Consider the following 8,848-nt stretch of genomic DNA (forward strand, 5'->3'; position numbering starts at 1 on the left):
AAGGCGGGCCTTGACTTTTCCAAACAAGTCTGAGCCCTGGGTGTTTTGCTGGAATCTTTATGTTTGTTCTTTAAACGTCCTTGCTTAAAGGACACTGCAGACGCACGTGTCTTCTCAAGGATGCTTACCCTGCTGATAGTATCTAATAGTTAATTTTAGTTCAAGCTGTTGCTACAATAAAATCCTATGCAGGCAGGCGAACAGGGCTGTCTGGTTCCTTTAGCCAGGCAGTCGCTTAGCCCTCTCTCTCTCTCTCAGAAATGTCAGAGTAATCATTCACCCACCGCTCAGGGTCTGCCGGTCAGCCCTGGCAAGAGTCCAAACAACAAATAATTATTCAGTCCAAAATGTTAATAGTGCCAAGGTTCAGAAAGCTTGCACTAGAGGAGCTTCCTAGTCCAATGTGTCAAGGCCAACATATGTAGTTGATAACAGAACTTGGCTACAGCTGGAGACTAACATTTCTTATAGATGAGTTCCATCTGTGAAAAGGAAATAAGATACAATGTAACATTTCTTTGGCCCAGTCACAAGGAGTCCTGTAGTTTTTTGTTTTGTTTTGTTTGTGTGTGTGTGTGTGTGTGTGTGTGTGTGTGTGTGTGTGTATGTGTGTGTGTGTGATCCTGACTATTGTTAACACAATGAACCTGCCAGAACAAATCATTATGAAGTGATGTCTAGCCAACTGGATCTATCTTCCAAAGATGTCCTTGCAGTGCTATCCTCAATAACTAACTATGTGAATATGGCAAAGGTTTAAATTTGAGATAGAAGTGATAAAATAATAAAGAGAAATGAAATGAAAAGTGGACCTTCTATTTTAGTCAGCCAAGTTTGGGTTCAGGAGTAGGCAGAGCGTGACATGGTGGGACCAGCTTGGATTGGGAGAAAGAGGAGGGGGGAGGGAGGAAAGAAAGAAGAACAAGGAGAATCCAATTCTTTTGTAGGTTGTTTTTTTACAATCCAGTCTCTTTTTCTTCTGAATTCTATCATTTGGAGGAGAATGGAAGATACTCTAACAACTGATATTTTTTTTTTGTCCCACAAATACCTCATGCCTAAATATGCCCGATTTCCTCATCCATCAAGCCAAGTGGTTTGATACAAGCATTATGCATGGCATTTCTCTCTCGGGGGTTAATCATTTGTATTCCAAATGCCGATTTCTAAGATCAGGACTTTCCCAACTATTACTTTCTCTGGCCTTGATTGAAAAGCAGCAATGCTTTTTATGGCAGGTAGATTTGCTTCTTAAATTTATTGTCTAGCTATATTCCACTTTAACTTGCAAATTGAGCACTGGGCTTGGGAAGAGAGATTTTTCTAGTCCTCCCAGCTCCATAACCCGGTCTTCTTTTATTCAGGAGGTAATGCAGTGGTCCCCGGCAGCCAGGGAGAGGGGATGTTTGAGGCTCAGGGCTTCTGCTTCATGCCCCAAGCTTCTCTAGTTGCTAAATATGCAGTCTCACAGCATATTTATTGCTAACCACATCCTTTATTATGCATTTTCTATTTTCATAGACAAGTATAAATATAAATAAAACAGCAGAGAAAATAAATGTAAAACAGCATGACAGAGAGCATTTAAATGGGAAAACTGAAATAAGGGATTCTGAGTGCGGAAATAAGACAAATATCATTTCTATATTTTGAAGAATCCAATAATTCAATCTATTTTATAATATATATATTATAATATAAAAGTATAAACCTGCTTTAAATCACAAGAGCAATATAATTTAACCATCAACATTAAGAGTTTCATTTCATTTGTATTTGCCTATCCTTAAGATTGCTTCATAGATGGCCAAAGAAAATGAATTCCTATCAACCATGAAAATTTCTGGTCCCCAGCCACTTCTCTGGGGATTCTAGTCTGGTAACTATTTATTTGAGAAATGTAAGAAATTAAGTTTCACTAACAGAAGAAATTATATTCTTTCTCTATCTCTGGATTTCTGCTGTGTAATTTCCATTAGACTTCTTATTCAGGCAGCTCTCATTTATCTATATTTCAAAGGACTGTAATACACTTCTGATAATTAAAAAATCCCAAGCATTGCAAGCTCTTCCACTTAAAAAAATTATAGAAACATTTAGAAAGAAATTCATTAAGACTGTTTATTTTCAGTTTTGACTAGTTAACAGTTCCACAGAGAAGATAGAAGTGGTAATGAAATTACCTCAAGATAAAGAACATAATGGGGCGTGAAAATTTCTTCAATTAGGTAATAGTGAACTCTACAACACTTAATGGTCTTCCGGAGCATTCAGTTTTTGAGAACTGGAAGCAACCAGAAATTAGTACACTCTTCTGATTGGAAATTAAATTTTCTTTACAACAGTCAAGGAACTAAATCTTTCTGTTTACTTCACCTTGTCCCAATATTCATTGCTTTTTAAAAAAAAATCTTTATTGATTATGGTATCACATAATAGTCCTCATCCCCCCATTCCCATCCCAAACCCCTCCCCACATATGCCCCCACTCCCCTGTTGTCCATGGCCACTGGGTAGGCTTATATGCATGCACACAAGTCCTTTGGTCGATCTCTCCCCCTATCCCCACCTCCCCTACTTTCCCTTTGAGGTTTGACAGTCTGATCGCTGCTTCTCTGTGTCGGGGTCTGTTTCTGTTCATCAATTTATGTTGTTCATTATTTCCTCTAGATGTGTTAGATCATGTGATACAAGAAATACCCTTATAAGAACCGAAACTGAGACAAGCCATAATGGTTACGCTGAGAGGCAAATGAATCAGTCTGTAGTGAGTTCCTTTCTGGGCCAACAGTTCTTATGAGTCCCAATTTCTATGTCGAACAGTTCCTTATGTGTACATGTCAGTCATGATATTTCAGATCTGGTTGGTGGACAAATGGTGGTGATGCAGGTCCGACCGTCTCTGGTTTGGTCTTGGGCATCCTTCACCAATGCACAGCTGCATTGCTTCTATGAAGAGATCCATTATCTGGCTGGCTGGCGTGACTCAGTAGTTGAGTATTGACCTATGAACCAGGAGGTCACGGTTCAATTCCCAGTCAGGGAACCTGCCCGAGTTGCGGGCTGCTGGCTCAATTTCCAGTGTGGGGCGTGCAGGAGGCAACGGATCAATGATTCTCTCTCATCATTAATGTTCCTATCTCTCTCTCCCTCTCCCTTCCTTTCTGTAATCAATAAAAATATTTTTTTAAAAAGAGATACATCCTCTTTTCTCTCTAACCATAATTCATGCTCCAGAAAGCAATTTTGATCTCAGCATGCTAAATGAAGTGAAGTGGTTTCCTCTTATAAAAGCCTACATCTCTCTATCATTCTCCACCTATGCAACTATTCATCTATTCATTTAATTAAGATGTGAGTATATATACAGTATATTCAGCACCAGTTGTTTATCAAGCAATGGATAGGAGACAGCAAACTTGTGCAGCAAAGGTCCAGGTAGTAAATACTTTAGGTTCTGCAGGCCACATGATCTTTGTCACAGCTACTCAACTCTGTCTGTAACTCTGGTATAGAATCAGCCAAATATAATGTGCAAATGAACTGGCGTGGCTGTGTTCTAATAAAATTTTGGTAACAAAAACAAGGGGTGGGATGGATTTGTCCAATGGGAGGTAATTTGCTGAACTCTGGACATTATATGGTTTATATTGAGCAAATATAATCATAGGAATCAAAATGATAATAGGAAAATTTAAGAAAATAAAAAAATGCAAACCTTTTGTAAGTTGTTAAAAGTACTAGACATCTGGATATAGGATTGTTAAAGTAATATATTCATATTTTATCCAGAATCACAAAGATAGAGAGAGAGAGAGACAGATGGAAAAAGAGAGAAAATGAAGGAGGAAAAGAGAGAGTTAATATAAGAATATCACAGTTTTCTTTAAAGCTTAAAATGAACATATTATATACCTTATTTATAAAAAAATACATTAAACATCCATTTTTTGTTTTTTTAAAAAGTAATCACAATATAAAATACAATATGCAATACAACAGAAATACTATTTAACAAAAAATAGACATTTCATATGTATACATATATATAAATAATTGCTAAATTAATTAACCATCTAAATAGTCCCCCTGCCCCAAGTGGATGCCTGCAACCATGGATAGTCCCAAACCTTATATATACCATATATATATATATATATATATATATATATATATATATATATATATATACTGAGTGGCCAAGTTATTATGATCTCTGACTGGGCCAGTGCATGAATTCATGCATGGGTGGGTCCAGCTGGCCTGGCCAAGGGGAAGGGACATGGGCAGTTGGCCAGCCTGCCAGCTGGTCGAACTCTGGTCAAGGGCACAATTTGCATATTAGCCTTTTATTATATAGGATATCCACTGAGTGGCCAGATTATTATGTGTTCAGAGATAATAATAATCTTGCCACTCTGTGTATATTGCTTCCCTTTGGCATATCCTAACTACCACCATCACTACTCCTGCCCCTTGTGGTCATTATTAAGTTAAATAAAGGTTACTTGAATACAAGCACTGAAATACCACAACAGTCAATCTGATAACCTAGATGGTTACTACATACTAATCCACAGGTTTCATATATAGCATGGATATACTGATTTATGTTCAAGGTGGGACAGAGCAGGATGGTGTTCGATTTCATCGTGTTACTCAGAAGGGCAATCAAATTAAAATTTGCTTCTGGAATTTTTTAGTTAATATTTTTGGATCATGGTTGACCATGAGTAAATAAAATTTTATGAAGCAACAGCGTGGATAAGGGGGGGGGGGCAACTGCAATCTGCATGCCAAAGTGGCACGTTCTGGAGTAGCTTGTTCTATATGCCTCCAAGACAGAGTAACTGGACAACACAACTCAGAATTTGACATAATTTATTACCCATATTAGTTTCCCATTGTTGCTATAACAAAGTACTGCAAACTTAGCTGCTTCAAACAGCACAGATGTATTCGCTTACAATTATAAGGCCAAATTTTTAAAGCCAGTCTCACTGGATGAAGTCTGTGTGCAAGCAGGGCTGGTTGAGAGGGGAGTGTAACAGTCAGGGTTCTCCAGAGAAACAGTAAAATCATTTTTTAAATGGTTATTATGTGAGGTGAGGGATGTATTAACTAACCTTGTGGTAATCGGTTTACAAAAACTATGTGTATCAAAGCATCACTTGTATATAATGCAATATTCAGATATTGAATTATGGAATTGTACACTTGAAACTTATGTAACCTTATTAACTGATGTCAGTCCAATGAATTTAATTTAAAAAGATTAAAAAATTAAAAATCAAAACAAATGAGCAAACAAAAAAAAAAAACAGACTCGTAGAAATAAAGAATAAATGGTTGCCACAGGGAAATCTGTGGAAAAGATGAAGAATATAGATAACTAGTGGCTCAATGCACAAAATTCGTGCAAGAGTAAGCCTTCCTTCCCCTGGCTGCCAACAATGGCTTCCTTCCAGCCGCCAGCAGGCAACCGGGACCCGGGCTTCCCTTGCAGCCTCAGCTTCATCCAGAAGGTGGTCCAGTCTAATTAGCATATTACGCTTTTATTATTAAAAATAATAGTGTGATAACTTCACATGGTGGCAGATGGTGATGAGACTTAGTGGGATGAGCACATTGTAAGCTATACAAATGTCAAATCCCAATGATGTACACTTGAAACTAATATAATACTGTATGCCAACTCTACTTTAATAAAAACAATCAAACACTAAAGAGTATTTTGTAAATGTCATAGTTCACCGTGCCTTGACCAGGATGTTCTTAATGTTCTCCTGGGCTTACCTAAACTTTAAACAGGCTTTTTCCTGACAATAGGCCTGATTTCCTTTTTGTAGAGCATTTACTTTAGAAAACGTGCAATTGTAAACTTTTTTCACTGCCCCTTTGAGATATAAAACTTTTATAACCAAAGAATGTTTTCCTCAAGGACCTGGGAGCCATCCCTTTGAAATGTAATCATCATGAAAGCACCCCTTTCTCCCAGACGTTTTGATAGTTGGGGACTTAGATAAGCACCGATTAGCAAACTCAGATAGCCTAATGACATCGACACTCTTTCCTGTAATGTCCTCTAGTATTTTTCCATTAGCTCATCTCAGCCTTTAAAATCCTGCTGCCATTTGTTTGGGTGGAGCTGAGTTAAATCTCTCTCCCCCCTATTGCAATAGTCCTGAATATTTTCTTTGGCCCGATTTTTCCTTTCTAGCACAGGAAATGCTCTTTCTCCCTAATTTTATGTGAAATAAGTTCAGATATTGCAGCTATACCAAGGACCACAATCAAGAGTAAACCAAACATATCAGAGGAACACAGTAATTTTTTAGAAGGAAGTTACACAGACTTTATGATTAAAGCCTATTCTTAGAAAAATTCAGTAAGGTTTGCACAATCAGAGCTACGAAGCAGAGATCTATATCCTGGTGCAAATTGCATGAGGTGGGCCCAGAGTCGCTTTTGACACTCAGAAAAGCCCAGCTGGCATGGCTCAGTGGTTGAGCGTCAACCTATGAACCAGGAGGCCATGGTTTGATTCCCAGTTAGGGTACATGCCCAGGTTGTGGGCTCCATCCCCAGTGTGGTATATGCAGGAGGCAGCCAATCAATGATTCTCTCTCATCATTGATATCGCTCTCTCTCTCTTTCTCTCTCTCTCTCTCTCTCTCTCTCTCTCTCTCTCTCTCTCTCTCTCCTCCTCCTCCTCCTCCTCCTCCTCCTCCTCCTCCTCCTCTCCCTTACTCTCTGAAATCAATTAAAAAAACATTTTTAAAAAAACACACTCAGAAGGGGAAGCCACCTGCTTAACTATTATCTTAATTCACTACCTGAGAAGAAAATATAAATTGTTCAAAACATATGATATATTCTTTATAAGCTGTTGAACATACTAGTATATGTGTATATTAAATTGTTTGTAGTCTGAATTCTAGATTTTGGCCTCAATAATTCTCAGGAAAACTTCATTTTCATTTTATTTTATTTTTGTTTTCTTGCTCAATTTCTTATAACCTTTCTATATATTGTTGTAGGTACATGATTGATCATTAAAAGTAAAGTTATAAATTCAGAAGAGAAAGTGTTTCCCACCTCCATTCCCCCCCCCACACACACACACACACATGAGATATCTTTGTGTCATATATGTATTTCAGAGAGGAAGGGAGAAGGAGAAAGAGAGAGAAAATCATTGATCAGCTTCCTCCTGCATGCCCCCCACTGGGGATGGAGCCCACAACCCAGGCATGTACTCTTGACTGGAATTGAACCTGGGACCCTTCAGTTCATAGGCCAACGCTCTATCCACTGAGCCAAACCAGCTAGAGCTCCACCATACATTTTACCTTTAGTACAGTACACATGTGGAGTCTCTAGCTTAGCACTGTGCAATAGAACTTTCTGTAATGACGGAAATGTTTCAATAAAGTTACGTAGCCACATTTGGTTAATGAGCACTCAAAATCTGACTAGTGTGACCAAGGAACTTAAAAGTTAACTTTGTTCAATAATGAATTTAACTTAAATTTAAATAATTACATGTTGCTAATGGCTACTATAGTGGGCAGTGCACTAGTTTATCTCAATCATAAATCTCAACGCCAATTGGTTAGAGCTTACTAGGAGGTTAATCATACAAAGCTTTTTAAAATATTTTCATAGTAGAAAATGAGATCCATGCCTGCCTAGGTCATTTTCTCAATCTTGGTACTACTGACAGTTTAAGTCAGATAATTACGTGGTGTGTGTATGTGGTGGGGAGGAATGGGGGGGGGGGCAGGTATCCTGTGTATAGAAGATATTTAGCAACAGCCCTGGCCTCTACCCTCTAGATCACAGAAGCACTTCTGATCTGATTACGGCAACTGAAAATGTCTTCAGACATTGCCTAATGTCTTCTGGGCAATAAAGGAGCATCCACACAAGCACTACCTTTAATCCTAATTATTTGTGATGGAATTCTCACCACTTCTTCAGGCAATCTGCCTCCAAGACCACCTGGCTCAGTTAAGGAGGTTCATAAATATACCTCCTGTGATGGATATCTGAAGATATTACTGTGAAGTAAGAGGCAGACAGAAAATACTATAGGAAAAAAAGGAAGAGAAGAAATTCTTTCATTACAAACACAAAAATATTATTTTTTATATAAGACTAGTGGCCCTGTGCACGAAATTCATGCACGGGAAGGGGTGTCCCTCAGCCTGGCCTGCACCCTTTCAATCAGAGACCCCCCGGGGGATGTCCGACTGCTGGTTTAGGCCCAATCCTTGTGGATATCCTTCTTGCAATTGGGACTGCAGGCTCTGAACAGCTCACCTGGCTGCATGCTTGATCACCCCTAACCATTCTACATGCCAGCCTGCTTGCCCCCAACTACCCCCCCCCCTGCCAGCCTAATCACCCCCAACAGCCCTCCCCTCCTGGCCTGATTGCCCCTAACTGCCACCATGGCTTTGTCTGGAAGGACATCCGGAAGGCCTCCTAGAAGGTCTCCTGGTCTAATTAGCATATTACCCTTTTAATAGTATAGATACTTTGTGTCCTTACATTTTTAACTTTGCAAAATGACCTCATCCATATTTCCTAGTATGTTTGATTGCCTGGAATTACCACCCATTTAAAGGGTTTCTAACTTTATATTATTTTGGCACATTTAATTTAAGAAGTATTTAAATAGCATTCTAAATCTCACCCCTGTGAGACAAGAATAGAAATAAAATTCTGTTCTAAATCTGTCAAGGGTCAGAGTCATCCTTCTGACTTCAAATGAAAGCAAATCAGCTCAGTACAGGGGAAGAAAGGTTGTGTATGGCAATAACTAGGGAAGGGGAGGAGGGCG

The sequence above is a fragment of the Pipistrellus hanaki genome, assembly GCF_964339955.1.
Source record: "Pipistrellus hanaki genome assembly, chromosome: X".
Taxonomy (NCBI): Eukaryota; Metazoa; Chordata; class Mammalia; order Chiroptera; family Vespertilionidae; genus Pipistrellus; species Pipistrellus hanaki.